Raw genomic sequence first — 16,523 nt, 5'->3', positions numbered from 1 at the left:
GTCCCTGCTGCTGAAAAATATCCCCACAGTATGATGCTGCCACCACCATGTTTCACTGTGGGGATGGTGTTCTTGGGGTGATGGGATGTGTTTGGTTTGTGCCAGACATAGTATATTCCTTGGTGGCCAAAAAGTTTAATTTTAGCCTCATCTGACCAAAGCACCTTCCTCCATACATTTGGGGAGTCATCTACATGCCTTTTGGCAAACTCAGAATGTGCCTTCATATTTTTAGCACTAAGTAATGGCTTTTTTCTGGCCACTGCTCCATAAATCTTAGCTCTATGGAGTGTACAGCTTATTGTGGTCACATGCATAGATACACCAGTCTCTGCTGTGGAACTCTGCAGCTCCTTCAGGGTTACCTTTGGTCCCTGTGCTGCCTCTCTGAATAATGCCCTCCTTGTCTGGTCTGGGAGTTTTGGTGGCTGGCCCTCTCTTGGCTTGTTTGTTGTGGAACCAAGTTCTTTACATTTGAAGATGATGGATTTGTTGGTGAACCAGGAATCATCAAAGATTTGGATATTTTTTTATAACCCAACCCTGACTTGTACTTCTCAACAACTTTGTCCCTGACTTGTTTGAAGAGCTCCTTGGTCTTCATGGTGTGATGCCTATTGCTTAGTGGTGTTGCAGCTCTAGGGCCAATCCGAAAAGATGTAATTATACTGACAGATCATGTGACACTTAGATTGCACACAGGTGGACTTCATTTCTCTAATAATGTGATGTCTGAAGAAGGTAATTGGTTGCACCAGAACTTTTGAGGGGCTTCATAGCACAGGGGGTAAATACATATGCACAGGCCAATTTTCAGATTTTAATTTATAAAAATATTTTTTTTTAATACATTTTTCTCATATCACTTCACCAACTTAGACTATTTTGTGCAGATCCATCACATAAAAATCAGATAAAAAAATGAAATTACAGGCTGTAAAGTAACAAAGTAGGTAAAAATCCAAGGGGGGTGAATAATTTAGCAAGACACTGTATATGCAAAAATTATCATCGGTTACCTAATACTATCTTAAAATGCCTCTGTGCTCACAGAAAAACATTCAATATATGATAGTGTGTGAATAGTAGTCTGAAAATGTGTGGAGAAGGTTATGCAACTGAAAATTGGTTGACAACTTCTATATCAAGTTTCATGAATGTGTCCAAAAATATCACCATGACTTAAAAGAGGAATTAATGTAGAATAGCTAAACCATCAACCAAATGTAGTTAAGACCATACTTTCAGGGATAATGTCTATAGGCAATGATGAGAGAAATGTGCATGAAAGTTTCCAAGCTTGTCAACAACCTTGATGAGCTTAAGGGCTCTTTTCTCAGCATGAAGACAGTTAGCAACTCTGTTTCAGGAAGATGATGTTTACTTTTGATGACTGTGCTACTTTTTTGAAAAGAAGTGGTAGAAGAGTGCTCATTCAGAGTGGCTGACTACACACTTCAAAATCAATTATGGTTTATTTATGTGTCCTTCAGAACCAAGTTTGCAATAAAGTTTAATATGCTAGAAATTAATATTTATGTTTCAACATTCCTGAATCAGAATGTTTTTTTATGATATACTGTAGCAATAAAAGCAGTCTTAGAATATTATATTATTATAACCTTTTTTAAGTTGTTAATTTTAAATAGGTGAGGACCTGAAAATTTAAACTGTGCTTTTCTTAACAGAACCTCTTGTTTGCAGTGAAGTTTTTTTAATAATTGTTTAATTTTTTCAGCAAATCAGCATTTAATGCAAGCCACTAGTTTATTTCATAAATGCATTATAGGAAATTATAAAGTTAACATTCCTATTAGTGAATTTTTTTATTAAGTGTTCTGTTTAATATGTTGGCATAAACAAGTTTATATATGCAAAAATGATAATATGTTACCTAATACTATCTTAAAATGTATGTACTCTCACAGAAAATCATTCAATATATAATACTATATTAATTGTAGTCTGAAAATTTGTGGAGAAGGTTATGCAACTGAAAATTGGTTGACGCCTATATCAAGTTTCATGAATGGGTCCAAAAAGGTCACCATGACTTAAAAGAGGAATTCATATGGTCTAGCTAAACCATCAACAAAATGTAGTTAAGATTATATTTTCAGGGATTATATCTATAACCACTGATGGGAGAAATGTGTGTAAATGTATCCAAATTTGTCAATTACTATGATGAGTTTCAGTGCTTTCTTCTCAGCATGGATATGGTTAGCAACTTTAAAATCAATTATGGTAAACTTATGTGTTCTTTCAAACAATGTTTGTAATAAAGGTTAATATTCTAGAAATAATGAGCATTGATGTTTCAAGATTACTGAATCAGAATGTTTTCTATGATATAACAATAAAAGCATTGTCTAAGAATATTATTTTACATTCTATTTTTAACCTTCTTTAAGTTGTTCGTTTTAATAAGGTCTTCAAAATGTAAACTGTGCTTTAATTTAAAGAACCTCTTGTTTGCCGTGTATTTGTTTAATAATTGTTTCATTTTTCTACCAATCAGAAATTAAAGCAAGCAACTAATCTATTTCCTTTAAGCAATATAGGAAATTATGAAGTTACCAATACCATTAGTGCATTTTTTTTCATTGTTAAGTGTTCTGTGTAATATTTTGGCTTAAACAAGTTTATATATGCATAAATGATGTGTTACCTTATACTATCTTAAAATTTATCTACTCTCACAGAAGAAAATCATTCAATATATGATAGTGTATGAATTGTAGTTTGAACATTTGTGGAGAAGGTTATGCAACTGAAAATTGGTTGACATCTACAGTATATCAAATTTCATGACTGGGTCCAAAAATATCAGCATGACTTAAAAGAAGAATATATATGGTCTAGCTAAACCATCAACAAAATGTAGCTAAGACTGTATTTTCAGTGATCATTTTTATAGGCAGTGATGGAAGAAATGTGTTTGAAAGTGTCAAAACTTGCCAATCACCATGGTGAGTTTTAGGGCTCTCTTCTCAGCATGAATGCAGTTATCAACTCTGTTTTATGCAGATGTTGTTAGCTTTTGATGACTGTGCTACTTCTTTAAAAATAAGTGGTAGAAAAGATCTCATTCAGAGTGGCTGATTACACACTTTAAAATCAATTATGGTTAACGTATGTGTTCTTTAAAACCAAGATTGTAATAAAGTTTAATATGGTAGAAAGAATGAGCATTGATGTTTCAACATTCTTGAATCAGAATGTTTTTATGATATAGCAATAAAAGCAATGTCTTAGAATATTATTTTACATTCTAATTTTAACCTTCTTTAAGTTGTTTATTTTAATGAGGAATTTTAAACCGTACTTTTCTTAAAAGAACCTCTTGTTTGCAGTTTATTTGTTTAATAATTATTTCATTTTTCTTCAAATTAGCAAGTAATGCAAGCCACTAGTTTATTTCCTATACGCATTATAGGAAATTTTTAAGCTACTATTATTATTATTATTATTATTAAACTAGGTGGCTCATCGCACCCTACAGGCACTCTTCACACCATCAGAAGGGACTACGCCTCCTTAACCCTTGCACGCCATTTGGGTGTGCAACATTTTTATTATATGGAGTATTACCGGCAATTATAATTTTTTTGAGTGGTGAAATATTGCACGGACAAAGGGCGTGTGATGGTTAAGGGACCGTAGCCCATTGCGATGGCGTGAACATCGCATGCAGGGCATGATGAGTCACCTAATAGATGCTGTGGTTGGGGGAGTGGAGAGTGCGGGGGAGTCACGGATGGGGTAGGGGGTAAGGGGGCGCAGCAGGTGAGGGAGGGGTGGAGGTACCGTTGATGGGGGAGGGGTGGGTGGGGGAGTGTACCGTGGTGGCAGGGTTGGTGTTCTGCGAACGGGGTAGGGAGTCCGAAGGCGCTGCCGGTGGGGGAGGAGCAGGTGCAGGGTTGCCATGGATGGGGGAGGGGGTCCGAGGGCACTGCGGGTGGTGGAGGTGTAGGGGTCTCAGGGGTGGGGCACTGTATTTATATCATACCATTCACACAGGATAGACTGTACACATACCCCATGCACACACTGTACACACGACACTACACACACACACAATCTGAAGGAGCTGCAGCAGCAGCGCTGTAGTAGAGCGTGCGTGGTGGGCTTGGTGGAGGGCTGGGTGGAGTGTTTCTGCCTGTGAAGGCTGTAATGATTTGGCTACTGAGAGAGGGCGCTCTGGCTCTGCAGCAATGTGCTGTGAGCCGTCCTGTATCAGTTTCGCAGCATATGGTCCATCCCTTGTGAAGGCCGTGGTAGGTGAGTGTGTTGCGGGTCTGGCGCTTGTGTCCCCGGTGGTGTGGTGTAGCGATCAGCAGCCAGGCATAATTGCTATACTGTAGAGGAGGATGGTGTGACAGACGGAGCGGGCTCCATCCGAACAGCAAGGAGGATCGGTGAGTGGGTGTTCCATGTGCCGTCACACTGAACATGTTATAGGCTGCCTGGCTGGCAGCACGAACACCCCCCCCCCCCAACCCCCCTGTGTACAGTATGCGGCCGGAGGTGATACATGTGGCCGCATTGCCTGGCGTGGGGTGTGCTACCCTGGAGAAGGTGCGGTGGGCGGCCACCTGCTGCTACTAAATACCCACTCCTCTGTTCCCCTCCCTGATGATCCTGGCCGGAACAGTTTTTGCTGCTACCACTGGCCATGCTTTGTACCTGAATGTGCTGCTGGCTTTGGGCATGGTGTATCTCCGTCCAGATGCAGTTGACTTCACCCAGGTTTGTGACTGCACCCAGCGTTACGGCCAGGTACAGAGTCACAGATCTGGGCTATTATATAGGAGATTTTTTTCATTGTTAAGTGTTCTGTTTAATATTTTGGCATAAACAAATTTATATATGTAAAAATTATAATATGTTACCTAATACTATCTTAAAATGTCTCTACTCTCACAGAAAATCATTCAATACATAACAGTGTATGAATTGTAGTCTGAAAATTTGTGGAGGTTATGCAACTGTCAATTGGTTGGCAACTTTTATATCAAGTTTCATGAATGGGTCCAAAAATATCACCATGACTTAAAAGAGGAATTCATATGGTCTAGCTAAACCATTTACAAAATGTAGTTAAGACTTTACTTTTAGGGGTTATTTTTACTGGCAAAGATGGGAGAAATTTGCTTGGAAGTGTCCAAACTTACCAATCACCTTGAAGAGAGCTCATTCAGATTGGCTGACTACACACTTTAAAATCAATTATGCTTAACTTACGTGTTCTTTAAAACCAAGTTTGTTCTTTAAAATGAAGTTTGTAATTAAGGTTTAATATGCTAGAATGAATGAGCATTAATGTTTTAACATTCCTGAATCAGAATGTTTTCAATGATATAACAATAAAAGCAATGTCTAAGATCACTATTTTGCATTCTAATATTAACCTTCTTTAACTTGTTCATTTTAATGAGGACTTGAAAAATTGAAACTGTGCTTTTCTTAAAAAAACTTTTGTTTTCAGTGTATTTGTTTAATAATTGTTTAATTCTTTAGCAAATCAGCAATTTATGAAAGCCACTAGTTTATTTTCTATATGATGTATAGGAAACTATGAAGTTACCAATACTATTAGTGCATTTTATTCATTGTTAAGTAAACTGTCTAAAATTTTAGCTTAAACAAGTTTATATATGCAAAAATGATAATATGTTAACTAATACTATCTTAAAATGTATCTACTCTAACAGAAGATCATTCAATAAATAATTCTGTATTAATTGCAGTCTGAAAATTTGTGGAGAAGGTTTTGCAACTGAAAATTGGTTGACAACTTCTGTATCAAGTTTCATGAATGGGTCCAAAAATGTCAACATTACTTAAAAGAGGAATTTATATGGTCTAGCTAAACCATCAACAAAATGTAATTAAGATTATACTTTCAGGGATTATTTCTATAGGCAATGATGGGAGAAATGTGCGTTAATGTATCCAAACTCACAAATCACTATGAAGATTTAAAGGGCTTTCTTCTCAGCATGAATATAGTTAGCTACTCAGTTTTATGCAGATGTTGTTAGCTTTTGATGACTGTGCTACTATTTTAAAAAGAAGTGGTAGAGGAATTATCATTCAGAGTGGCTGACTACACACTTTAAAATCAATTATGGTAAATGTATGTGTTCTTTAAAACCAAGTTTGTAGTAAAGTTTAATGTGCTAGAAATAATGAACATTGATGTTTCAACATTCCTGAATCAGAATGTTTTCTATGATATAACAATAAAAGCAATGTCTAAGATCATTATTTTACATACTAGTTTAAAAGCAAGTCTACTCAGTAAAAGCACTGAGAGTATCTGTGTCACTAGGTGTTGACATGTGAGTAGGTACAGTGGTTACAAAGTGTCTGACCTGGAGATACATGATATTGTTTGGAATACTAAGGTTTTGTTTGAGTTCTTGAAAATAAAGCAGTAGGCCACCATTGCCAAACACATTGTGTATAGCCAAAATGCCCTTAGCCCTCCAGGACTGGTACAGTACATAGCATTTCCCAGACCAGGATTACCACAAATTGTGATGATTCTAGAACTAAGACGATTCATGTGGAGTCTATGATTTACAGTTTGCCAAGCAAAATAAGTATCTCAAAATATAATTTGAGAAAGTAATCCTGACTGAAGATCCGATCAAGGCATGTGAAGGAGAGCACTAGGAGAGAAGGGGGAAAATAGGGCCAACTCCAAATCGAGGTTAGTGTAGCAACTATGGTAATGAATCCAATCTAAAATATAGCCGAAAAAGACAGCCCCAGTGAAATTGCCAATATCAAGTACAAGCCTCCATGTGATCGTGACAACTGTAGTTTAGTCAAAGAAAGCCTAGGCTTTTTCCTTCACCAGAGGAATTTGGTAAATAGGGACTGAGAAAAAGAATGGTATTTCCTAGAAAGACTGATAGGTAACATCTGTATTAAATAAGATAATTTCCAAAACATAATACTCGTCAACAATGCCACCATACACAGTAGGGACAATGGCAAAGAGGTGTTCAATCTTGTCTAACAATGGAGTAAAATTGGATTTGTACAGCCCAGATGTAGAGGGGAATATGTTTACTCCCAAATATTTCAAACTGTTAGGAGCTCTAGTTACATTGGCAGAGAGGAATGGTCGATAATCATAGAAGGCTTGATTTCCCAATGAAAGGTATTCAGATTTGGAAAAATTAACCTTATAGCCTGCAAAGTACCAAAGCAAGTAAGTGAGTCTATCAGATTGGGAACCAAAGAGGCCAGGTTGTTAACAAACATTAGCATATCATCAGCAAAAAGAGCCAATTTGGACTCCCACTGCCCAATTCTGATTCCTGTGAAGAATTAACTTTTCTGCAAGAAAACAGCTAGGGGTTCTAAAGCCAAAGCAAATAGAAAGGGTGAAAGGGGATTGACTTGTCTAGTACCTCATTCTGCTAAGAAGGGGGGGAAATACCCATTACAAGCAATCTGAGTAGAGGTATTGTGATAAAAAGCATGAAAAATATAAATGAAGTCCTCTGGAAAGCCAAACTGCCACAACATTTTATACAAATTAACCCATGTGAACATAGCAAAGGCTTTCTCAGCATCAACAGATAAGTGTGCCAAATAAGTTTGGCCCAAGAGGACTCCAACTAATGTTGAATTTTGAGGATGTCCTGAAATTCACGACAGAATGATGCCCCCACATAAAACCCATTTGGTCCACATGAACCACAGAGGGGAGAATCAATTTGAGCCTATCCGCCATAACTTTTGTAAAAATTCTGTAATCCTGGTTTAATAACGAGATTGGCTTTATGAACCTGGTAGATCCATGTCACAGTCAGGTTTGAAAAGTACCTTAAGGAAGGCAACATTAAATTATGAAGTAAATGCTTTATTTTCAAGAATGTCATTATAAAGAAGAACTAAGGAATCACTTACAGATGGGTCAATTTTTATCTAGAATTTTAATAGGATTAACTGAGATTGGGCAGTTGGACCTTATCCTTTGCTGTAATGCCTTAATACCCTGCTGTATTGTTCTCTGTATTGTATTGCAGCTGAGAACAATAGATGAAGGGTTTATGTTAATAAACCATGTTGTGCCTAGGCGCAACAAACTAGCCAAGATAACCGTGGACCCATCCGTATATGGGGGAGTAGTATTTTATAGTACTCCCCTGAAAAACCATCAGGTCCAGGAGCTTGAAAAGGTTTCAATGATTTAATAACAGTAGTAACTTCCTGCAAAGTGATCGAGGAGATTTGGGATAATGAAAGATCATCCTAGAAGGCTTTATTTTGATCTGTATTGACCACTTAATCAGCTTTTAACTTAGAATAAAATTCTGAAAAAGTCTCCGTAATTCATTTCCCATAATAAACTCTTTCACTAGAAGGTGTAACCAGTGAAGGAACCATTGTTTGAGCTTGGGTAACTTTCAAAAGAGAGTATAGCAAATAACCCACTTTATTTCCTAAATGGTGAAATCTTTAAGACCTTTGAAAGGCGAACCAATCACCAATCTGAGACAAGATAGCATCAAATTTCACCTTAGCTTTTAAGTATATATCTTTAGTAATAGGGTTAGGCATATGTTAATAAGCCTCAAAAGCATCAGTGAGAATCACTTGCCCTTTGACGTAGGAGGCTGAACATCCTTGGTATGTTGTTTTACATATGACATAATAGCTCCCCTCATAACAGGTTTGGAGGCTTGCCAAAACAATAGGGGGTTGTGCTGCATGTAATCCTCATTACTCGAACAGTAGTCTTGTCAAGTAACCTCTAAGAGGGCACGAAACTGTAAAGAATTAGAAAAGTGTGTGGGAATCCACCATTGACAATAAGGGCCTCAATCTACCTTGGGTTCTAAAGTGAACCAGGTTACCTCAAGGTCGGAGGTCCATATCGGTTCTTCGGCAGATACAGAAATTTGAGGGATTAGGTGTGATGCTCTTAACAAATAGTTGATATGTGATAGGGAGCCATGGGCAGCCGAAATTCATGTAAATTATTTATCTAAAGGATGTTGCACCGTCCAAACATCAAGAAGGTCTGACATGCAATAAAGGGTACACCTAGTGCAGAGAGAGCATGATGGGCCTTCCCTGAGGTTTGTTTATCAAAAACAGAAGAGGAAACCATGTTGAACTTGCCTCAAACCACCAAAGTAGATGAGGTGAGTCCAGACAGCTTCACTAATAAATGCTTGAACATTTTTTTTGAGTACACATTTTGGGCATACAAATTGCATACGGTATATCTAGTGGACACTATAGTCACATCAAGAATAACATAGTGGCCTTCAGGGTCAGAAACAACTGAGTAGATAATATATGGGAGAGATTTACATAGAAAAATAACAACCCCTCTTGACTAAAGTGGGCAGAGCCTAACACAACATTTCCACATATGTTCAATTTAACTACTTCAGAGGAGATAAGATGAGTTTCCTGCAATAACATCAGATCAGCTTACAATTTTGTTTCCTTTTCACGGGGGAATTAATGCCCCCAACATTCCAAGAACACACTTTTAATGACTCTGAACTGTCCTTTGTTCCCCACATTCAATCTGTCTCAAGATCATGTTACATACATCTAAGAAACATATCAAAAATACGACCATATCTTACACAAGACACAGCAAAAACTCTAATCTACGCTCTCATTATCTCCCGCATTGATTATTGTAATAGTCTCCTGACCGGTCTTCCCAAACATAGGCTCTCACCACTACAATCCATTTTGAATGCAGCTGCGAGGCTAATCTTCCTTGCTAGATGTTCATTATCTGCAGATCTGCTCTGTCAGTTCCTCCATTGGTTACCAGTATTCTACCGTATTAAATATGAAAAACTTTTACTTACATACAAGGATATTAACAAAACTGCACCAACATACATCTTTTCACTCATTTCTCAAAATATCTCCCTACCCGGGGGCGTGGCCTGTCAGCAGAGATGGGCAGACGTGTTGAGCTGGAGCTCCTGCCCTTGCCCTACATAATATCCCCTTTTATAGCCCCTGGGTGACCCACAGCCTACCACTCCACCTACTGGGGTCCCCCTGTACCGGCCTGTGGGGTCCGCGGAGCCGACAGACACCTCCTGTGTCTGTGCGGGTTGCAGCCTGCAGGTCGGAGTGAAGCCGGGGCCTCTATTACTCTCCATATCCGGGACAATGGCTGCTGCATACGGACCCCCGCGCGGCTGAGCCTACCTGATCCACGAACTACCGCCAGCTCTCCTGGTCTAACGGGCTCCCCTGGCCTTTGCTGGCCTGGATCTCTGGGACCCGCAACCTGCCTCGCAACCGGAAGCCGGGTCCCGACGCCGCACGCCAGCCCTGAGGTGAGCTCCGGGAGCATTGTATGGCCGTGGCAGTGCCTGCCAGTGGCCTGTACACTCCCACCCTCCTTCCTTTGCCTCTCACTGCTCCCTCTGCCTCTCCATGCGAGCCCTCTGGTACCTTGCTGGGTGCCACCTCTGCCTGGCGCTGATCACCTGCTCCCCCGGCGGCCCGTGGCCTTCCCGCCCCCCTGAAGCCCGGGATCTCGTGCTGGAGGTGCCCCTGCCACGGACCCCCAGAGCACAAATTATAAGCTGGCTGAGGGCCCAAACGCTTACATTGGCCCCGGATATATTGATTTAGGCCCCCTCGCAGGCTCCTGCCTTTCCTGGTGCCCATGAGGGGCCCCCTTGCTGCTGTGACCTGGCACCCCTTTCTTGCTGCCTGACCCTAGCGCTGCCCTGGTCACTGGCTGGTCCGTGGCCATGCCTCACCTTGCGGCCTACTCCCTCTGCTGACCCTGGACAGGGGTGGATAATTTAGGACAAAATATAGGGAATAAATTGAAAGCGCTGTCCAGAATAAAGACTTAATGTAAAAAAAAATTTTTATGATAAAACACTTAATATAAATACCTAATAAAAATCCAACTAAATGGCTACAACATGCCTCATTGTTAGTGAAATTAATTAACACAGCTACCACTATAGTTATACTGGCAATGAATATTTCTTTCCTGGATGAAATAATGTAACATGTATTGTGATACAATTTACTCCACAATGTACAATCTTTAGTACTCAGTAACCACACTGTATTATTTCAAATGGACCACTTAATTTCACAGCCCAAGCATATCTAGAGGAAGTGCATATAAATGATAATTGCTAGTAACCTCCCGCTGGGACAGCGTTGTGATGTAATGTGTCCAAATAGAACAAGCTGGATTAATTGCAGAGTGGCTGTCGATAATAATGTCTCTTACAGAAGCAATCAGCTGGTTAACTTCTGATGGGCGTCCCCGTCTGTATATAAGTTATGGGAGTAAAGGTTCATATGGTATAGTTCACATTAGCTTATATATCCACTGCAGCTGTAACAGGTGTATGACTTAGCTCACCAATACTTTCAACTACCGCGTCTCCCGCCGGGCTCTGTCCCCGTCACACTCAGCGCTCAGCGGCTCCACTGCTGGCGTCAACGCTGTGATTCTCCTGTTGGTATGGGTTGTGTATGGGCTGCTGGGATAGTGAAAGGTCCTCCGGCCAGTAGTTATAAACTCCGTTGGCTAATGAGTGCTAGCCTGTGATCAGTGGGATCATGCAGAGTCTCACCGGCACTTGGAGGAGAAGATAGCTGCTTAAAGAGGCTTGTGTCCACAACAGGCAGGGGTTTAAACTTGACGCGTTTATCAGCCTATTCCCGGTTTAGGAGTAGTGTTCCATCTCCTGCAACCTCTCCCCCTGGATGTTTGGCTCCCTCTTGGAACCACATGGGCCCTTTTTTCTTCCAAAGTTCCCTGGCCCTGTCTCATCCACGCCTCTTTGTTGACCACCTCATGACTCTTCTCTAAAACTGCTGCCCTACCCCACCTGATCCTGAGCTATTCTGCTGGAGCACCTTCTCTACCTCCCATTTTGCTGACTCCCCCCATTTCCGTCTGTCCAAGATGTCTAGAGGTGGTAAAAAATTACCGTGGTCTGACCTCACACCATTCCTTACTAAAAAAAGCACCGCAGCCAAGAGCAGATCCGATGCTTCTGAACACTCCCATGGCCTCTCTGACTCTGACCCTGAAGATGACGATCTCACACTCCTTACCCGCAGAGACTTTCTCTCCCTCCTGAAGGAGGTTAGGGATGTTAAGACCTCTGTCCAAGCTCTCCACTCCCTGAAGTCCGATATTGCGGAAATTGGCTCCAGAACTGATCAACTTGAAAGGCGGGCGGAGGAGGTGGTGATGTTCCAACAATCGGTATAGACCGACTTTCACCAGATCCGCCAAGATGTTGCCCAATTGCGGGAGTCACATGAAGATCAGGACAATAGGGCAAGGAGAAATAACCTGAGGATTCGGGGTATTCCTGAAGAGATTGAAATGGCCCACCTTGATCTTTACCTTAAGCGCCTCTTTACCCAACTATCACCTGACACCGCTGAAGACCATCTCCTTCTGGACCGAGCCCACCGAGCCCTCCGGCCTCGCTCCCAAGATTCTTCCCTGCCCAGGGACGTCATTCTTCGAATGCATTATTTCACTGCGAAAGAGGCCATTATGAGAGAAGCCCAGCGACTAGGATCTGTATCCTTTCAGAATGTCTCCTTACAGATCTTCCAAGATTTATCCCCGCTTACTCTGGCCAAACGTAGGGACTTTAAACCCATCACTTCTCTGCTCTCCCAACATAACGTCAAGCTGGGGTTTCCCCTTCTGCATCTTGGTATGGCATCAAGGAAAACTGCTCATGGCTAGAAACCCATCTGAGGCCCAATCATTGCTATCCAAGCTAGGTATTCACACCGATGAACAGGACCTTTCTGCTACATGCCTACCTCTGCAGACACAGCGGAAGCCACCTATGCCTCCCTGTTTGGAGTGGTTTACGCCTCCAGTCCCCTGATTTAACTTCAAGATTTCTGATTTGTTATCTTGTATCTTCGTTTGTGTCGACCTTTACTGGTCGTACTCCCTAGCCGGGGAGCTGTTTACCTTTAGATTTACCATGTTCTGGTTTCCCGAACCCTTAGTCGTATTTCAACTGTTATTTTACTAGCCTTTGTTGCAATGTGAAATTCTGTTTTTTCCATGTTCTGTTTTTCTCTTCTATTTTTCTCTGGTGCTAGCGCCCCATCTGCACTTCGACCATATCTTCTCCCTAGCTTTTTCCCTCAGGTTTTTCAGGGGGTCTGCTTCGTGCTCTGTGATGCATCATCTGGATGCCTTGCTGTGCCCCCCTGGGGCTTATAGCCCTTTAGCTGACCAAGGTGCCTTCCCGACACCTAGTATCCCTTCCCCCTGTCAGCGACACCGGTCCTGGCATCTACTGCCGGATGAACAACTACCCTCCCCTCCCTCCTGGTTTTCTTCCTTTCCTCCCTTCTTCCTGACCATGCTGTCTTACACCTTTTATCTCTCTTATCTACTTCCCTACTTCCTTAGGCTACTTCCAGGGATCTATGCTTTTTCTATCTTGCCTACCTCTTTGCTGTTTGCACATGGGTCTCCGGGTACTTTCTTTTAACGTGAAGGGGCTAAATAGCCCCCAAAAACAAAGAAAGCTTTTTGCGTCTCTCAAACTTCATAAGGGCGATCTGGTCTTTCTCCAGGAGACTCATTTCCTACACAAGTCCCACCCTACACTGCAATGTAAACCATACCCTGATTCTTGCCATGCTTGTGATCATACGGCCAAAAAACAGGGGGTTGCGATCCTATTTGCCCATCACCTCACCTTTGAGCTTATTGATTCCCATGTCGACAAGGAGGGACGGTTTCTTATCTTGGTGGGGAAACTTAACAATAAATGATGCACTTTAGCTAACATTTACGCCCTTAACCAGCATCAAGAGTTATTTTTTGCTAAATTGGATACCCTCCTTACTCAAGTCCGACAAGGGGAACTCATACTCGCAGGGGATTTCAACTCTGTTTTAAACCCAACTTTAGACCGCTCTCCCTCTCTGCCCTCTGCCTCCCCCTCAGACTCTCTCCACTCTAAGTCCCTCCTCGGTCTCATGAGATCCCAACTTCTCTATGACTCCTGGAGGATAAGAGATCCCTCTGCGCGTGACTACACTTTTTATTCTTCACTTCATAATTCCTACTCTCGCATTGATATGGTCCTGCTCAACCATGAACTTGGCCTGAATCTCCACGCTCCCCATATTCATCCATTAATCTGGTCTGACCATGCCCCTATCTCTTGCGACCTCTTGGGCCTACTCTCTCGCCCTCGTCCCATGACATGGCGTCTTAACAACTCCCTCCTTCATAACCCGGAGAAACGCTCCCATCTTCGAGACAAGCTCTCTGACTACTTTGCCTTGAATGACTCCCCAGACATTTCTAGATCCACTCTTTGGTTGTCACACAAGGCAGTTCTCCGTGGGCACATCATTAGCCTGGCCTCTAAGGCCAAAAAACAGTCTCTCACCCAGTTTAACAAACTTTCTATTAAACTCCAAACCCTTGATGCCCAGCATAAGGCATCCTTTGACCAGGCTATTTTGTCTGAACTCCGTACAGTTAAAGTGGAACTCGATCTCCTTCTCTCCAGACAAGTGGCTAAACATCTTAAATGGCTTCGCCAGTCTTTTTATGAGAAGGGGGATAAAGCAGACAAAATCCTGGTGGCACGACTCCGATCCGTGAGCGCCAAAACTAATATTATCTCTATTAGAGACCCCCACAATCATTTAGTTCATGACCCTGCTGCCATTAGGGCCGCATTCCAATCCTACTACGATGACTTGTACAATCTACCACCCCCTTTGACTTCTTCATCCTCTCCGTCCCACTCTGACCTGGTCTCTCATTTTCTCTCTGCTTCCAACCTTCCTAAACTTCCTCAGGACACTATGGATCATGTTAACAGTGAGATCTCGGTGGAAGAAATTGCCCAGACTATACTCATGCAAAAAATTTGCAAATCTCCTGGCCCGGATGGGTTTACGGCTCTCTACTATAAAAAAATTTCCGACCTTCTCTCCCCACACCTTCAGTCCCTGCTTAATAGGATTATCCATGGTGACTCTTTTCCTCCTGAGATGTTAGAGGCTAGAATTGTGGTGATCCCTAAGGAAGGCAAGGATACCCTTAACTGTGCTAGTTATCGACCTATCTCCCTCCTAAACTTGGACTTAAAAATATTTGCTAAAATTCTGGCCAACCGCCTTAACCCATATCTCCCTTCCTTTGTCCACTACGACTAAGTGGGGTTTATTCCGAGCTGCCAGGCAAGGGACAACACCAGACGTGCTATCAATCTTATCCATATCTTGAACTCCAGAGGGTCCCCTACTATCATGCTCTCCTTAGATGCTGAAAAAGCTTTCAATCGGATCTCCTGGAGTTTTCTGAGAGCCGCACTGGAGGTCTATGGCTTGTCTGGTGTCTTTCTCACTGGTGTTCTGGCACTATAATCCACCCCCTCTGCCACAGTCTTAATCAACGGCCTCCCGTCTGCCCCGGTCCGCATCTCTAATGGTACACGTCAGGGATGCCCCTTATCACCATTAATATTCGCCCTCATTATTGAACCGCTCGCCTCTCAAATTAGAGCTCATCAGGGTATACATGGTATACAAGTAGGCCATACAGATCCCAAAATTTCTCTCTTCGCAGATGACATTCTACTTTCCCTGACTCGGCCACTTATTTCACTCCCAAATTTATTCTCGGTCCTCCAATCTTATAGTCTTATCTCAGGCTACAAGATCAATTACTCCAAATCATTGGCTATGCTGCTTCATGTCCCCCACCGGGAAGCTGAATCCCTCCACACCAACTTCAACTTTAAATGGCAGCCTACAAAGATCAAATATTTGGGGATATGTTTGACCTCCCACTATGACTCTCTCTTCCATGAAAATTTTCCACCTCTTCTCACCAAAACACACACTGTCTTAACGTCCTGGAACAGTCTCTTCATTTCATGGCTGGGTAGGATCATAGTGGTTAAAATGAATATGGTCCCCAAATGGCTCTATCTCTTTCAGCCTCCCTGTGGCTGTTCCGGCTTCTCTCCTTCATAATATTCAGAAAGCCCTCGTTCATTTTATCTGAAATCACAGCCCCCCCCCCGCATCGCTGCCAACACTCTGAAAAGACCAACCTCCAATGGTGGTAGGGGTCTTCCCGATATCAAACTGTATTACCTGTCCTCCCATTTCTCCCATATTGTCACCTGTTATGCTCCTCCTGGGTCCGTCTCCTGGTTGGATATCGAATCAGCCTATATCAACCTTTCAGACCTGACCCCAATGTGGGGTTTGTCCTCTACCTCCCGGCCCCCAACGTCCAAACTACTCCCCACTATTAAATTTAATCTTACAATTTGGGACTTTCACTCTCTGAAGATGAACCTTACCACCACCATTGATTTTGCCGATCGAGGCCAATGGTTGTCCCTATCTGATCTCCAACAGAAGACCCCTTCACATACACTGAATCCTTTTCAATTCCTACAAATTCATCACTTTTTTGGTTTCTTGCCCTCCTTTGCTTTACTCCGTGACCT

The 16,523-nt window shown here is 42.0% G+C and overlaps 3 non-coding genes across 3 annotated transcripts; all 3 read left to right on the top strand.

The window, feature by feature from the left end:
- The first annotated feature begins 1,232 nt into the window (after positions 1-1,232).
- Positions 1,233-1,445, top strand: LOC135054055 (small nucleolar RNA U3). Its single transcript, XR_010243327.1, has one exon. It is a non-coding gene; the product is annotated as a small nucleolar RNA U3 (small nucleolar RNA).
- A 1,444-nt stretch (positions 1,446-2,889) lies between these two features.
- LOC135054057 (small nucleolar RNA U3) lies at positions 2,890-3,102 on the top strand. The gene has a single exon (XR_010243329.1). It is a non-coding gene; the product is annotated as a small nucleolar RNA U3 (small nucleolar RNA).
- A 2,794-nt stretch (positions 3,103-5,896) lies between these two features.
- LOC135054066 (small nucleolar RNA U3) lies at positions 5,897-6,109 on the top strand. The gene has a single exon (XR_010243335.1). It is a non-coding gene; the product is annotated as a small nucleolar RNA U3 (small nucleolar RNA).
- The last annotated feature ends 10,414 nt before the right edge of the window (positions 6,110-16,523 follow it).

This window comes from Pseudophryne corroboree, chromosome 2 (genome assembly GCF_028390025.1).
Source record: "Pseudophryne corroboree isolate aPseCor3 chromosome 2, aPseCor3.hap2, whole genome shotgun sequence".
NCBI classification, from domain to species: domain Eukaryota; kingdom Metazoa; phylum Chordata; class Amphibia; order Anura; family Myobatrachidae; genus Pseudophryne; species Pseudophryne corroboree.
Note: the sequence above shows the minus strand (reverse complement) of the source record. Positions and strands in the feature narration are given on the sequence as shown.